Below are 16,743 nucleotides of genomic sequence, written 5' to 3' on the forward strand. Positions count from 1 at the left end.
CTTCATTTTAAGGAATAGCATGGAGGACATTAGCCTTGTTTTTTTAAAGTTTCTTTTTAAATTCCAGTTAGTTAACATACAGAGTGATATTAGTTTCAGGTGTACAATTTAGTAATTCAACACTTACATACAACACCTGGTGCTCATCACAAGTATCCTCCTTAACCTTATTTACTTCACAATTTAACATACATTATCCAATTAAATACAAATATGCTTAATAATTTTTAAAAGCTGATTAAATAGCTACTATGTGCCAGATATTATACTGAGCACTTTTCAAATATTATCTCCTTTAATACAATTCTAGGAAGTAGGTATTTCATTCCCATTTAAGAGATATGGGAAGTAGAGCTGAGAAAGATTATTAATATTTTAGAAGTTCACATACTTATTAAGTGCAAAAGCTTGAAATGAATTTTGTTCTTTTAGACTCCAAAATCTATTCTCCAGCTAGTAGATTCAAATGTCTACCAGGACTGAGCATGTAATGTTCAGGTAGTGAAATGGAACTGGTGATGTTTGGAGTGGCATGAATAACAGAAGTGAAATGGAGAGTATATGTTTATTAAAAATAAAAAGCTATTACTCTTACTGACTGTTACAAGTGCAGGTCTGGTGTTTTCCTGTATTTCCTCCCCTAAATTCTCAAGAGAATACAGAAATGTAGATATTTGCAAGGAATTCCAAGATTTTAAAATATTTTCAACTAATTTAAAAGTTTTAAGCATGTTTGTAGGACAAAAGAAATCATCAGCTATTATCACAAGAGATTTACTTAATCTTTGTTTTTTGGATTTAATTCTTTAAGAATTATATGGAATTCCACAAATTAAAATATGGGGGCCTGGCCTTTTGAAAGGTTACTTTAATTATGAATTTTAATTTTTAATTGTTCTTTCCACTTTTTTCTTGGCATATTTTGCTTATTGGTATTTTTTCTTCTGAAAGTGCTGATTTCCTCAAGATAGCAGAGAAAGTCAATTAGCATATTGTTTCACTTATTTGTAAAACATAAGGAATAGCATGGAGGCCATTAGGAGGAGGAAGGGAAAAATGAAGTGGGGGAAATCGGAGGGGGAGATGAACCACGAGAGACTTTGGGCTCCAAGAAACAAACTGAGGGTTTTAGAGGGGAGGGAGGTGGGGGGATGGGTTAGCATGGTGATGGGTATTAAGGAGGGCATGTATTGCATGGAGCACTGGGTGGTATATGAAAACAGTGAATCATGGAATACTACATCAAAAACTAATGATGTACTGTATGGTGACTAACATAACATAATAAAATAAAATTAAAAAAAAAGAATTAAATCCAATGCCATAGTACATAAAAAGGGAATTTTTGCATTTCTTTTACAAAGTCAAAATAGTCATTGCAAAGATACTGACATTGAAATAGACATAATTGGCATAACTGACAATAAAATAACTCACATAGAAATATAATGCAATGAAATATAATGCAAGTAGGGGGTGGGGGGTTGGGTTAGCCTGGTGATGGGTATTAAAGAGGGCACGTTCTGCGTGGAGAACTGGGTGTTATGCACAAAAAATGAATCATGGAACATTACAACAAAAACTAATGATGTAATGTTTGGTGATTAACATAACAATAAAAAATTTAAAGAAAAAATATATAAAAAAGAAATATAATACAAGTCACATATGTAACTAAAGATAATGATAACTTTATTAAAAATAAAAGAAACAAGTAAAATCCATTTTAGTAATGTTTTATTTAACAAAATGGATCCAAAATGTCATTTCAATATGTAATAAAAATACAATTGATGAGATATTTTAAGTAATTATTTTCATAGTAGGTCTTCAAACTCAAGTATGTATTATAAACTTATAGTACATCTCAATTCAAATTAGCTGCATTTCAAGTGTTCAATATCCATATGTGGCTAGTGGTTGCCACATTACATAGTACAGGTTTAGAATATAAATGTGAAAATATTAAATAAATAATAAGGAAATAGAATTCAGAAGTTTATTAAAATAACAGCATGGCATCATCTAGTAGGATTCATTCTGAGAATATAAGGTAGATCATCTCTTAATATAGGTATTATATTAATGGTTCTCAAGAGAAGTGATGTAAGATTATCTTAAGGTAAAAAATCATTTATAAAACTTAAACATACATTCCTTTTTGAATTTTCCCAACTTTATAGAGATATAATTGACATATAACATTGTATAAGTTTAGGGTGTGTATAAGTTTAGGGTTTATAATGTGATGATTTGATACACTTATATATTGCAAACTGAATACCACAATAAGGTTAACATGTCTATCATCTTACATTATATATATATTTATATATTTTTGTGAGAATATTTAAGATGTAGTCTCTTAGGAATTTACAAGTATACAGTATAGTATTGTTAACTATAGACACCATGCTGTATATTACATCCCCAGAACTTATTAATCTTATAAATTGAAGTTTATACTCTTTGGCCAACATTTCCCCATTTCACCTACTCTCAGTCCCCTGGCAACAACTATTCTACTCTATGTTTCCATGAGTTAGCACTTTTTGGATACATATATAAGTAAGATAACACAGTACTTGTCTTCTTTGTCTGACTTATTTCACTTAGCATAATAGCCTCAAGGTCCATCCATGTTTTGCAAAGAACAACATTTCCTTCTTTTTGTGGCTGAATAATATTCCACTGTATATATTTACCACATTTCCTTTATCCATTGATTTGTCAAAAAAACCCTAGATTTTTTCCATATCTTGGCTAAGGTGAGTAATGCTGTAATGGACATGGGAGTGCAGATATCTCTTTGGGATTCTGATTTCATTTTCTTCAGATACATACCTAGAAGTTAGAATGCTGAATCATATGGTAATTCTATTTTTTTTTTTTGAGGAACCTCCATATTGTTTTTCATTGGCTGTAACTATATGGTTCCCTTTTCTCCACATCCTCACCAGCATTTATTATCTCTTGTTTTGCTGATAATATATATTCCAGCAGGTGTGAGATGATACCTTATTGTGGCTTTGATACGCATTTCCCTGACAATTAGTGATGTTGAGAAGCTTTTCATCTACCTGCTGGCCATTTGAATGTTTTCTTTGGAAAAATGTATATATTCAGGTCCTCTACCAGTTTTAATTGGATTACTAGTGTTAATGCTATTGAGTTATATATTTTAGATATTGACCTCTTATCCAATATGTAGTTTACAAACATTTTTTCTACTCTGCAGGTTTCCTTTTCATTTTGTTGACTGTTTCTTTTGCTGTGCAGATTTAAAGTTTGGTTTGTCCTATTTATTTATTCTTGCTTTTGTTGTTTGTGCTTTTGGTATCTTATCCAAAAAGTCATTACCAAGACCGATGTCAAAGAGGCTTTTCCCTATGTCTTCTAGGAGATTTATGGTTTCAGGGCTTACAGTTCAGTCTTTAATCCATTTCAAGTTGATTTTTGTGTATAGGGGACCAGTTTTATTTTTTGCATGTGGATATTAAAGTTTCCCAACACAACTTATTGTGTATTATAGTCTTATCCTTATTTCATTTGAGTATTCTTGGCTTCCTTGTGTAATATTAGTTGACTGTATATGCATAGGTTTATTTCTGGACTCTCTATTCTGTTTCATTTGTCTATGTGGCAGTTTTTTATGCCAGTTTTGATTACAATAGCTTTGTAATAGATAGTTTAAAATCAGGAAGTCTGATGCTTGAAATTTTGCTCTTTCTCAAGATAGCTTTGGCTATTTGTGGGTTTTTTGTTGCTGTTGCTCCACACAAATTTTATGATAGCCTTTTCTATTGCTGCGGAAATGCCACGTATAGTGACTGCATAAACCTATAGATAGCTTTGGGTTGTATGGATATTTTAACAATATTAACTTTTCTGGGTTTTGGGGAGAGGAAGATGACAACAGAGTAGGAGGGCCTTGGGCTCACCGCTTCCCATGATACAAAATAAAAAACTATCAAACCATCATAATTACCCCAGAAATTGACCTAAAAACTGACAGAACAAAAAACTAAAGGGAAGGAAAAGGCCACATCACAGAAGGTAGAAAGTGTGGAGATTTGGTATAGGGAAGAAGTGAATTGTGGGGGCTGCAGAGGGGAGGGAGCCATGATCATGGAGAAGGGCAAGAGAGAGAGGAGCACACAGGGAAATGCACAAGGAGAACATTTCCCCAAATCCATTGACTTGGAAAATGAGAGGTGCTGAATTTCATGAGTTCTTGCAACCAGTGGATCTTAAAGCCTGGAGTTTTAAAGGTCAGTGGGCATGGCTGGCATATAGCTCAAAGGGCACTGCATAGCTCCTGGAGAGAAGGGAGGGAAACAACCAGGAGGCAGACAGCTTGGAAATAGTGATTGGAAGAACACATGGGGCACACGGGAGGGAGATTATTTGTTCTTCTCAGAGTGCATCCATAAGAGGAAGTGTTCATGGTGACACCTCTCCAGGGATAAAGGATCTGGCTGGCACAGTTTCCCTTCTCATTCCTCAGCATAAACACAGGGCAATCTGTGGCAAGCAGCATTGCACTAACAATGGCTGCCTAACTTGCCTACACCAAGCCCCATGAGCTTGTCCTCTGGTGGGAATGCTCTTCTCATTTGAGCTCGCATCATCCCTGACGTGCCAGGCCATGACCTCTTCTTCTTAAGGCCATTACTTTCAGGAGCATGAGACATAACTGGCTTTTCTAACACAGAGAAGAATGCTGAGACTTAGACAAAATGCCAAGATGGGGTAATCATCTAAAATGAAAGAACAAGATAAGGCCATGACCAGAGAGATAAGCAAAACAGATATAAGTAACGTGCCTGATGGAGAATTTAAAGCAACAATTATAAGGATACTCACTTAGCTTGAGAAAAGAAGAGAAGACATGAGTGAGACCCTTACCACAGAGATAAAAGAGGTTAAAAAATGTCAATCAGAGATGAAAAGTGCAATATATGAGGTAAGAAACAGGCTTCATGCAATGAACAGCAGGCTGGAAGAAGAAGAGGAATGAATTAGTCACCTAGAAGACAAAGTATTGGAAATTAATGAAGCTGAAGAAAAAGGAGAAAGAATAACTATGCAAAACAGGAATAGACTTAGGGAACTCAGTGACTACACCAAGCATAATAACATTCATTATTATAGGAGTTACAAAAGAAGAGAGAGAAAAAAGGTCAGAAAATTTATTTGAAGAAGTAATAGCTTAAAACTTCCCTAATCTGGAGAAGGAAACAGTCGTTCAGATCCAGGAGCCACAGACAACTCCCATCAAAATCAACAAAAGCAGGCCAACACTAACACATATTATAATCAAAATTGCAAAATACAATGATAAAGAAAACAATCTTGAAAGCAGTAAGACAAAAGAAATCCTTAACTTACAAGGGAAGACCAATAAGACTAGTTGCAGATTTCTCAACAGAAACTTGGCAAGCCTAAAGAAAGTGACATGATATATTCAATGTGCTGAATGGGAAAAATCTGCAGCCAAGAGTATTCTATCTTGCAAGGCTATCATTCAGAATAGGAGAGATAAAGAGTTTCCCAGATAAACAAAGACTAAAGAAGTTCGTGACCATTAAATCATCCCTCAAGAAATATTAAAGAGTTCTCTTTGAGTGGAAAGGAGAGACCAGAAGTGACAAGGACAAGAAAGGATCAGAGAAAATCTCCAGAGACAATAATAAAACAAGTAATGAAATGGCAATAAATACACATGCATCAGTAATTACTTTGAATGTAAATAGAATATATGCTGCAATCAAAATATATAGGGCATCAGAATGGATTAAAAAACAAGACCCATCTATATGTTGCCTACAAGAGACCCATTTTAGACCTAAAAACACCTGCAGATTGAAAGGGAGGGGATGAAGAAACCTCTATCATCAAATGGATGTCCAAAGAAAGCCAGAGTGGCAATACTTATGTTGGAAAACTAGACTTTAAAACAAAGACTGTAACAAGAGACAAAGAAGGGCACTAAACAATATAAAGGGAACATTCCAACAAGAAGATATAATAATTTATGAGTAAATATTTATGTACCCAATATGGGAACACCCAAATATATAAAACAATTAATAACAAACTTAAAGGAACTCATCGACAATAACACAATAATAGTAGGACTTTAACACCACACTTATATCAATAGACAGATTATCTAAACAGAAAACCAACAAGAAAATAATGGCTTTGCATGAAACACTGAACCAGGTGGATCTAACAGATATATTCAGAACATTTCATCCTAAAACAGTAAAATACTCATTCTTTTCTATTGCACATGGATCATTCTCCAGAATAGATCACATATTAGGTCACAAAACAGGCCTGATTAAATACAAAAACTTTGAAATCATACCATGCACCCTTTCTGACTGCAACGCTATAAAACTAGAAGTCAACCACAGGGGAAAAAAATCTGGAAAAATCCCAAATACATGGAGATTAAGCAATATGCTACTAAAGAATGAATGGATCAACCAGGAAATCAAAGAAATAAAAAATACATGGACTTTTCCTCATTGATGTTCTTTTCAGCTTTGATGAAGATTAATTGACCATATAGTTGTGAGTCCATTTCTGGGTTTTCTGTTCTGTTCCATTGATCTGTGTGTCTGTTTTTGTGCCAATACCATACTATCTTGACCATGACAGCTTTGTAATATAACTTGAAGTCCAGAATTGTGATGCCGCCAACTTTGCTTTTCTTTTTCAAGATTGCTTTGGCTACTTGGGGTCCTTTGTATTTCCATACAAATTTTAGGATTGTTTGTTCTAGCTCTGTGAAAAATCATGGTGGTATTTTGATAGGGATTGCATTAAACTTGTAGATTGCTTTGGGTAGTATAGACATTTTAACAATATTTGTTCTTCCAATCCATGAGCATGGGATGTTTTTCCATTTCTTTGTGTCATCTTCAATTCCTTTCATAAGCATTTTATAGTTTTCAGAGTACAGATCTTTTACCTCTTTGGTTTGGTTTATTCCTAGGTATCTTATGGTTTTTGCTGCAATTGTAAATGGGATAGATTCCTTGATTTCTTTCTGCTGCTTCATTATTGGAGTATAGAAATGAAAGATTACTGGGGCCTGGATTGCTCAGTGGATTAAGCATGTAACTTTTGATATTGGCTCAGGTCATGATCTCAGGGTCATGAGATCAAGCCCTATGTTGGACTCCACACTCAATGCAGAGTCTGCTTGAGATACCCTCTCTTCCCTGCCCTCTACCCCTTCCCCTCATTTCTGCTCTCTCTTGGTCACTCTTTCTAAAATAAATGAATAAATATTTTTTAAAAAAAGAAATGCAACAGATCACTGTACATTGATTTTATATCCTCTGACTACTGAATTCATGTATCAGTTCTAGCAATTTTTTGTGGGGTCTTTTGGGTTTTCTATATAGAGTATCATGTCATCTGCAAACTGTGAAAATTTGACTTCTTTGCCAATTTCAATGCTTTTATTTCAACAAATGATGTTGGGAAAACTGGACAGCAACATAGAAAAGAATAAAACTGAACCACTTTCTTACACTATACACAAACATAAATTGAAAATGGATTAAAGACCTAAATAGTAGACATAAAACCATTAAAATACTAGAAGAGAACACAAGAAGTAACTTCTTCGACATCAGTCACAGCAACTTCCTTATAGATATGTCTTCTGAGGTAAGGGAAACAAAAGCAAAAATAAACTATTGGGACTTAATTAAAATAAAAAGATTCTGCACAGTGAAGGAAAAAATTAACAAAACTAAAACCCAACCTATTGAATGGCAGAAGATATTCACTAATGACATATCTGATAAAGGGATAGTTTCCAAAATATATAAAGAACGTATAAAATTCAACACCCGAAAAAACAAATAATCTGATTAAAAACTGGGCACAAGACATGAATAGATATTTCTCCAAAGAAGACATCCAGATGGCCAACAGACACATGAAAAGATGCTCAACATCACTGATCATTGTGGAAATGCAAATCAAAACTACAATGAGATATCACCTCACACCAGTCAGAATAGCTAAAATCAACAACACAAGAAACAACAGGTGTTGGTAAGTATGTGGAAAGTGGGGAAGCTCTTGCAATGTTAGTGAGAATGCAAAACAGTGCAGCCACTGTGGAGAACAGTATGTAGTTTCCTAAGAAGGTTAAAAATAGAACTACCCTATCATCCAGCAAAATTACACTACTAGGTATTTACCCATAAAAACACAAAAATACTAATTCAAAGGGATACATGCACCTCAATGTTTATAGGAGCATTATCTACAACAGCCAAATTATGGAAATAGCCCAAGTGCCCAATGACAGATGAATGTCTGTCATATATATATATATATGTATATATATGTACATATACCATAAAATAGGTATGGTATATGTATATACAATGGACTATTACTCAGCCATAAAAAAGAATGAAATCTTTCCATTTGAATTGATGTGGATGCCATTAGAGAACATTATGCTGAGCAAAACAGGTCAGTTAGAGAAAGACAAATATCATATGTTTTCACTTCTATGTGGAATTTAAGAAATAAATGTTCAAATGGACAGAAAAAGAGAGAGAGAGGCAAACCAGGAAACAGACTCTTGATTATAGAGAACAAAGTGATGATAACCAGAGGGAAGGTGGGTGGGGTAATGGGTTAAATAGGTGATGGAGATTAAGGAATGCACTTGTGATGAACACTGGGTGATGTATGGAATTGTTTTTTTCCCCAAATTTTTATTTAAATTCTACTTAGTTAACATATAGTGTAATATCAGTTTCAGTAGAATTTAGTGATTCATCACTTACATATAACACCCAGTATTCAACACAAGAAGTGCCCTCCATAATTCCTATCACCTATCACCCATTTAGCCCATCCCTGCCCACCTCCCCCCATCAAACCTCAGTTTTGTCTCTATAGTTAAGAGACTCTTATGGTTTTATTCTGTCTTTTTCCCCCTTCCCCTATATTCATCTGTTTTCTTTCTTAAATCACTATATTGTACACCTGAAACTAATATAGGACTTTAAGTTTACTAAGTGGAATTTGAATAAAAACAAAATTTAAAAAACAGTTATAATGCACCAAAAAATTTCCTAGGAATAAACTTAGTCAAGAAGGTAAAATACCTGTAATACAAAAACTAAAAACCGTTGATAAAAATAACTGAAGATGACACAAAGTAATGACATTCCACACTCAAGATTAGGAGAACCAATATGGTTAAAATGTCCATACTATGCAAAGCAATCTACAGATTTAATGCAATCCCTATCAAAATATGAAGAGCATGTTCACAGAACTAGGACAATTTTTTAAGAAATTTTTACAGAACTACAAAAGACCCAGAATATCAAAGCTATCTTGAAAAATAAAAACAAAACTGGAGGTATCACAATCTCACATTTCAAGATACACTAACATATCTGTAGTAATCAAAAGAGTGTAATACTGGCACAAAAACAGACACATAGATCACTAGAACAGACTAAAGAGTCCAGAAATAAACCTACACTTTTATGGTCAATTAACCTATGACAAAGGGAGCAAGAATATACAATGGGGAAAGAGTCTGTTCAACAAAAGGTGTTGGGAAACCTGAACAGCTACATGCAAAAGAAGGAAATTGGATCACACCATAAACAGTAATAAACTCAAAATTGATTAAAGACCTAAATGTGACCTGAAACTGTAAAATTCCTAGGAGAAAACATAGGCAGTAATCTCTTTGACATCAGCCATAGAAACATTTTTCTAGATTAATCTCCTCCGGCAAGGAAAACAAAAGAAAAATCAACCTGTTGGGACTGCCGCTAAATAGAAAGTGTTTGTTTGTTTTTTTTATGTTATGTTAGTCACCATACAATGCATTAGTTTTTGATGTAGTGATCCACAATTCATTATTTTCGTGTAACACCCAGTGCTCCATGCAGTACATGCCCTCCTTAATACCCATCACCAGGCTAATCCATCCTCCCACCCCTCTCCCCTCTAAAACCCTCAGTCTGTTTCTCGGAGTCCATAGTCTCTCATGGATCATCTCCCCTCCGATTTCCCCCCCTTCATTTTTCCCTTCCTTCTCCTAAAGTCCTCCATGCTATTCCTTATGTTCCACAAATAAGTGAAACCATATGATAATTGACTTTCTCTGCTTGACTTATTTCACTTAGCATAATCTCCTCCAGTCCCATCCATGTGGATGTAAAAGTTGGGTATTCATCCTTTCTGATGGCTGAGTAATATTCCATTGTATATATGGACCACATCTTCTTTATCCATTCATCTGTTGAAGGACATCTCAGCTCATTCCACAGTTTGGGTATTGTGGACATTGCTGTTATGAACACTGGGGTGTGGTGCCCCTTCATTTCACTACATCTGTATCTTAGGGGTAAATACCCAGTAGTGCAATTGCTGGGTCATACAGTAGCTCTATTTTTAATTTTTTGAGGCACCTCCACCTGTTTTCCCCAGTGGCTGTGCCGACTTGCATTTCTACCAACAGTGTAAGAGGGTTCCCCTTTCTCCACAACCTCTCCAATATTTGTTGTTTCTTACCTTGTCAATTTTTGCCATTCTATGACTATGCTGTCTTGAGATCACAGCTTTGTAATATAGCTTGAAATTAGGCAACGTGATGCCCCCAGCTTTGTTTTTCTTTTTCAACATTGCCTTGGTGATTTGGGGTCTTTTCTGATTCCATACAAATTTTAAGATTGTTTGTTCCAGCGCTTTGAAAAATGTCATTGGAATTTTGATTGGGATGGCATTGAAGGTATAGATTGCTCTGGGTAGCATAGACATTTTAACAATGTTTAGTCTTCTGATCCATGAGCATGGAATATTTTTCCATCTTTTTGTGTCTTCTTCAATTTCTTTCATGAGTGTTCTGCAGTTCCTAGAGTATAGATCCTTTACCTCTTTGGTTAGGTTTATTCCGAGGTATCTTACGGTTTTTGGTGCTATTGTAAATGGAATGGTTTCTCTAACTTCTCTTTCTACAGTTGCATTGTTAGCGTATAAGAAAGCAACTGATTTCTGTGCACTGATTTTGTATCCTGCCACATTACTGAGTTGCTGTATGAGTTCTAGTAATTTGGGGGTGGAATCTTTTGGGTTTTCCACATAAAGTATCATGTCGTCTGTGAAGAGAGAGAGTTTGGCTTTTTCTTTGCCAACTTGAATATATTTTATTTCTTTTTGTTGTCTGATTGCTGTTGCTAGGACTTCTAGTACTATGTTGAACAATAGTGGCGAGAGTGGGCATCCTTGATGTGTTCCTGATCTTAAGGGAAAGGCTCTCAGCTTTTCCCCATTGAGGATGATATTCAATGTGGGTTTTTCATAGGTGATTTTATGATATTGAGGTACGTTCCCTCTATCCCTATACTCTGAAGAGTTTTAATCAGGAAAGGATGCTGTATTTTGTCAAATGCTTTTTCTGCATCAATTGAGAGGAACATATGGTTCTCTCTCCTCTTATTAATGTGTTCTATCGCATTGCTTGATTTGCGAATGTTGAACCACGCTTGCATCCCAGGGATAAATCCCACTTGGTCGTGGTGGATGATCCTTTTAATGCATTGTTCGATCCTATTAGCTAGGATTTTGTTGAGGATTTTGGAATCCATATTCATCAGGGATATCAGTCTGAAATTCTTTTTGATGGGATCTTTGCCTGGTTTGGGGATTAAGTAATGCTGGCCTCAATGAGTCTGGAGGCTTTCCTTCTGTTTCTATTTTTTGAAACAGCTTCAGAAGAATAGGTATTATTTCTTCTTTGAATGTTTTATAGAATTCCCCAGGGAATCCATCAGGCCCTGGACTCTTGTTTTTTGGGAGGTTTTTGGTCATTGCTTCAGTTACTGATTATTGGCCTATTCGGGTTGTCAGTTTCTTCCTGTTTCAGTCTTGGGAGTTTATAGGTTTCCAGGAAGGCATCCATTTCATCCAGATTGCTGTTTATTGGCATATAGTTGTTGATAATAATTTCTAATAATTGTTTCTATTTCCTTGGTGTTAGTTGTGATCGCTCCCCTTTCATTCATAATTTTATTAACTTGGGTCATGTCTCTTTTCTTTTGGATAATTCTGGCCAATGATTTATCGATCTTGTTAATTCTTTCAAAGAACCAGCTTCTAGTTTTGTTGATCTGATCTACTGTGTTTCTGTTTTCTAATTCATTGATCTCTGCTCTAATCTTAATTACTTCTCTAATAATGTGTGGCTTAGGCATCATTTGTTGCTTTTTCTCTAGTTCTTTAAGGTGTAGAGTTATTGGTGAATTCGGGATTTTTCTATTTTTTTTTTGAGTGAGGCTTGAATGGCTATGTATTTCCCCCTTAGGACAGCCTTTGCAGTATCCCATAGGTTTTGGACTGATAAGTTTTCATTCTCATTGGTTTCCATGAATTGTTTAATTTCTTCTTTGATTTCCTGGTTGACCCAAACATTCTTCAGCAGAGTGGTCTTTAGCTTCCAATTTTTTCTTGCGATTGAGTTCCAGTTTAAAAGCATTATGGTCTGAGAAGAAGCAGGGAATAATCTCAATCTTTTGGTATCGGTTGAGACCTGATTTGTGACTCAGTATGTGGTCTATTCTGGAGAAGGTTCCATGTGCATGCAAAAAGAATGAATATTCTGTTGTTTTAGGGTGGAATGTTCTGTATATATCTATGAGGTCCATCTGGTCCAGTGTGTCATTCAAAGCTCTTGTTTCTTTGTTGATTTTCTGCTTAGATGATCTGTCTATTGCTGAGAGTGGAGTATTGAGGTCTCCTATAATTAACGTATTGTTATCAATATGACTCTTTATTTTGGTTAACAGTTGGCCTATGTAGATGGTTGCTCCCATGTCGGGGGTGTAGATATTTACAATTGTTAGATCTTCTTGTTGGATAGACCCTTTAAGAATGATATAGTGTCCTTCTGTTTCTCTAACTAAAGACTTTAGTTTAAAATCTAATTTGTCTGATATAAGAACTGCTACCCCAGCTTTCTTTTGAGGTCCGCTGGCATGGTAGATGGATCTCCATTCCTTCATTTTCAGTCTGGATGTATCTTTAGGTTCAAAATGAGTCTCTTGTAGACAGCATATGGATGGGTCCTGTCTTCTTCTCCAATCTGCAACCCTGTGCCGTTTTATGGGAGCATTTAGGCTGTTCACGTTGAGAGTGATTATTGAAAGATATGAATTAATTGTCATCATGTTGCCTGTGAAGACCTTGTGTTTATAGATTGTCCCTGTAAATTTCTGTTGTATATCACTCTTGGGGTCTCTCTCCTTTTATAGAACCCCCCTTAATAATTCTTGCACTGTTGGCTCAGTGGTCACATATTCTTTCCGTTTCTGCCAGTCATGGAAGCTCTGCATCTCTCCATCCATTCTAAATGACAGTCTTGCCAGATAAAGTATTCTTGGCTGCATGTTCTTCTCATTTAGTACACTGAATATGTCTTGCCAGGCCTTTCTGGCTTGCCAGGTCTCTGTGGATAGGTCTGACGTTATTCTGATGTTCCTTCCTCTGTATGTAAGGAATCTCTTCCCCCTAACTGCCCTTAAGATGGTTTCCTTGGTTCTAAGACTTGTGAGTTTTACTATTACATGCCGGGGTGTTGGCCTGTTTTCCTTGATCTTGGGAGGGATCCTCTCTGCCTCTAGGACACGAATGTTTGTTTCATTCCCCAGATTAGGGAAGTTCTCAGCTATGATTTGCTCAAATATATCTTCTAGTCCTCTCTCTCTCTCCAATCCCTCAGGGATTCCAATAATTCTGACATTGGAATGTTTTTGGTGTCACTTATTTCTCTGATTCTATTTTCATGGATTCTGAGTTGTTTTTTCCAGGCCTCATGTTTTCTGTTTTTATCTATTAAATTGTTTTTCAGGTCACTAAATCATTCTTCTGCCTCACTTACCCTAGCTGTCAGATTATCTAGATTAGATTGGATCTCATTGATAGCATTTTTAAGTTCTACCAATTCAACTTTCATTTCTGCCCTTAGAGACTCTAACTGATTTCTCCATTCTAGCTATTGTCTTCACAATTGCTAGTCTGAATTCTATCTCCGACATGTTGTTTATATCTTAATCCATTTGTAAATCTGTGGCATAAGTCATATTCTCTGAGTCTTTCCTATTTTGGGGGTTCCTCCTCCAAGTCATTCTTTTGAGGGGTTGTTGAGGGAATGTATAGAGTCCAAATTATTGATCACAACCCACGAAAGATGCACCTGTTTTCTAGGGAACTTAGGGTTGCTGGCCTCTTGTTTTCCCAGCCTGTCTTCTGGGGGAGGGGCCTGCCTTGCTGTTACTCAGGCAACCCTGTTTGGGCAGAGTTGCCCTGTCCCCTGTGGTGGGGGATGGGCTCAGTAAGAACCAGTTTTGGGGGGCTTTTGTTCTCTGGCGGCTTTCCCTGGTGGCTTTCTGCATCTCTTCTGAGAGTCAGAGCAGAAGAGACTGTTTCCAACCCTCTGCCTCAGAGCAGAGAGATCACAGCCTGTTCTTCAGTGAGCTCTCCAGGCCACACTATCTCTGTCTCTGTCTGTGCTGCTATAAACTGCAGCATCCTGGGTTGTGCGCCCCTCCGCAATGCTCCCAGTCCTGCCTCCAGGTTGGGACATGTCTCTGCCCTTTGTGCTTCTAAAACCGCCAACCACCCCCAGTTCTCATGGGCAGCCCTGCCTCTCTGGGTTTCCATCCAGGGGGCTGCCCTAAAGTCCTTTCCCCGCCACTACCGGTCTGTGAGTCTGTGCCCCATCCCCAGTGTGGGAGGCTATCGCTTACCGGCGGTGTAGGATCCTGATGGCTGGTCTCCCTCCCCCTTCTGTTTATCCTCTGATATCTGCCTGTGGAATCACAGCTCCCCACTTCGTACCTCAAAGTCAACCACCTGCAATATTCTGTTTGTAGAGATCCAGATCTATCTTCTTATATATCAGGCTGATTTCATGGGTGTTCAGAATGGTCTGGCAGATATCCATCTCAATTCTGGGACTAGTTGTAATAGGGTTCCCTACTCCTCCGCCATCTTTTCCCCCCAATAGAAAGCTTTTTCACAGCAAGGGAAACTATCAACAACACAAAAGGTCACTCTACAGACTGAGAGAAAATATTTACAGATATTTTTCTGATTAGGGGCTAATATCCAAAATATATAAAGAATTTATACAATCCATTACCAAGAAAACAAAAAATCCAGTTAAAAAATGGGTTGGGGGGGCATGAACAAACATTTTTCCAAAGAAGACATACAGATGGCCAACAGACACATGAATAGATGCTCAATATCATTAATTGTCATGGAAATGCAAATCAAAACCCCACTGAGATATCAGAGCAGTGGGCCCCTCCCCCAAAAGACCGGTACAAACCCCCTGCACACACCATGTCCACAGACCATAGAGTTCTGCAAAGCTTCAACTCTAGTAGAAATAGCATCAGGTCTCTTTAACAAGGCCAGAGCACCAGTTAAAACTCGTCACACTCTGGTTAAGGTCCACACACTCCCCACTGCAGGAAAGTAGAAACTGTACAGAGGACTGACCCAAAGGAAAGAACAGCCAAAACGCAGTAGCAGAGTGCACACAACATACACCAAAGACACTTCCTAAAGTACCATGCCCTGGAAAGTATATGACCTCTTCTTCATAAAGCCATTACTCTCAGGAGCAGGAAACATATAGGTTTTCCTAAACAGAGAAGCAAACGGAGGCTAGACAAAATGCCAAGACAGAGAAATTCATTCTAAAAGAAAGGACAAGAAAAGGTCACAGCTAGGGATCTAATCAAAACAGATATAAATAATATGCCTGATCCAGGATTTAAAGCAACCATAATAAGGATACTAGCTGGGCTTGAGAAAAGGCATAGAAGACACCAAAGAGTCCCTTACCACAGAGATAAAAAACCTAAAACCTAATCAGGCTGAAATGAAAAAGTACAATAACAAAGATTTGAAATTGACTGCATGTAATGGCCACAAGGATGGAAGATGCAGGTGAATAAATAAGTGATAAATTATGGAAAATAATGAAGCTGAAAAGAAGAGGGAAAGAAAAATACTGGATAATGAATATAGACTTAGGGAACTCAGTGACTCCATAGAACATAATAACACTCATATCATAGGAGTCCTAAAAAAGGAAGAGAGGGAAAGGGGGCAGAAGTTTTATTTGAGGAAATTATAGCTGAAAGGTTCCCTAATCTGGGGAAGGAAAGAGACATCCAAATCCAGGAGGCAGAGAGAAATCCCATCAAAATCGACCAAAGCAGACCAACACCAAGACATATCATGCTTAAATTTTCAAAATATAGATATAAAGAAAAAATTCTAAAAGCAGCAAGATAAAAGAAGTCCCTAATTTACAAGGGAAGAAAATAAAATTAGCAGCAGATCTCTCCAGAGGAATTTGGCAGGGTAGAAGAGAGTGGCCTAATATATTCAATGTGCTGAATGGGAAAAATCTGCAGTCATGAATATTCAATCCTGCAAGGCTATCATTCAAAATAGAAGAAGAAATAAAGTATTTCCCAGACAAACAAAAACTGAAGGAGTTCATGACCACTAAACCAGCCCTATGAGAAATATTAAAAAGGATTCTGAGTGGGAAAGAAAGACCAAAAGCAACAACGACTAGAAAGGAACAGAAAATCTACAGAAACAATGACAAAACAAGGAGTAAAATGGCAATAAATAAATACATATCTATCA

The 16,743-nt window shown here is 36.7% G+C and overlaps 1 protein-coding gene across 12 annotated transcripts in view; it reads right to left on the bottom strand.

Annotated features, from left to right (window-relative positions):
- CCDC7 (coiled-coil domain containing 7) overlaps positions 1 to 16,743 on the bottom strand; it is a 481,360-nt gene that overhangs the window by 158,228 nt on the left and 306,389 nt on the right. The window lies entirely within an intron of this gene.

Source organism: Zalophus californianus, chromosome 9, assembly GCF_009762305.2.
Source record: "Zalophus californianus isolate mZalCal1 chromosome 9, mZalCal1.pri.v2, whole genome shotgun sequence".
Lineage (NCBI taxonomy): Eukaryota > Metazoa > Chordata > Mammalia > Carnivora > Otariidae > Zalophus > Zalophus californianus.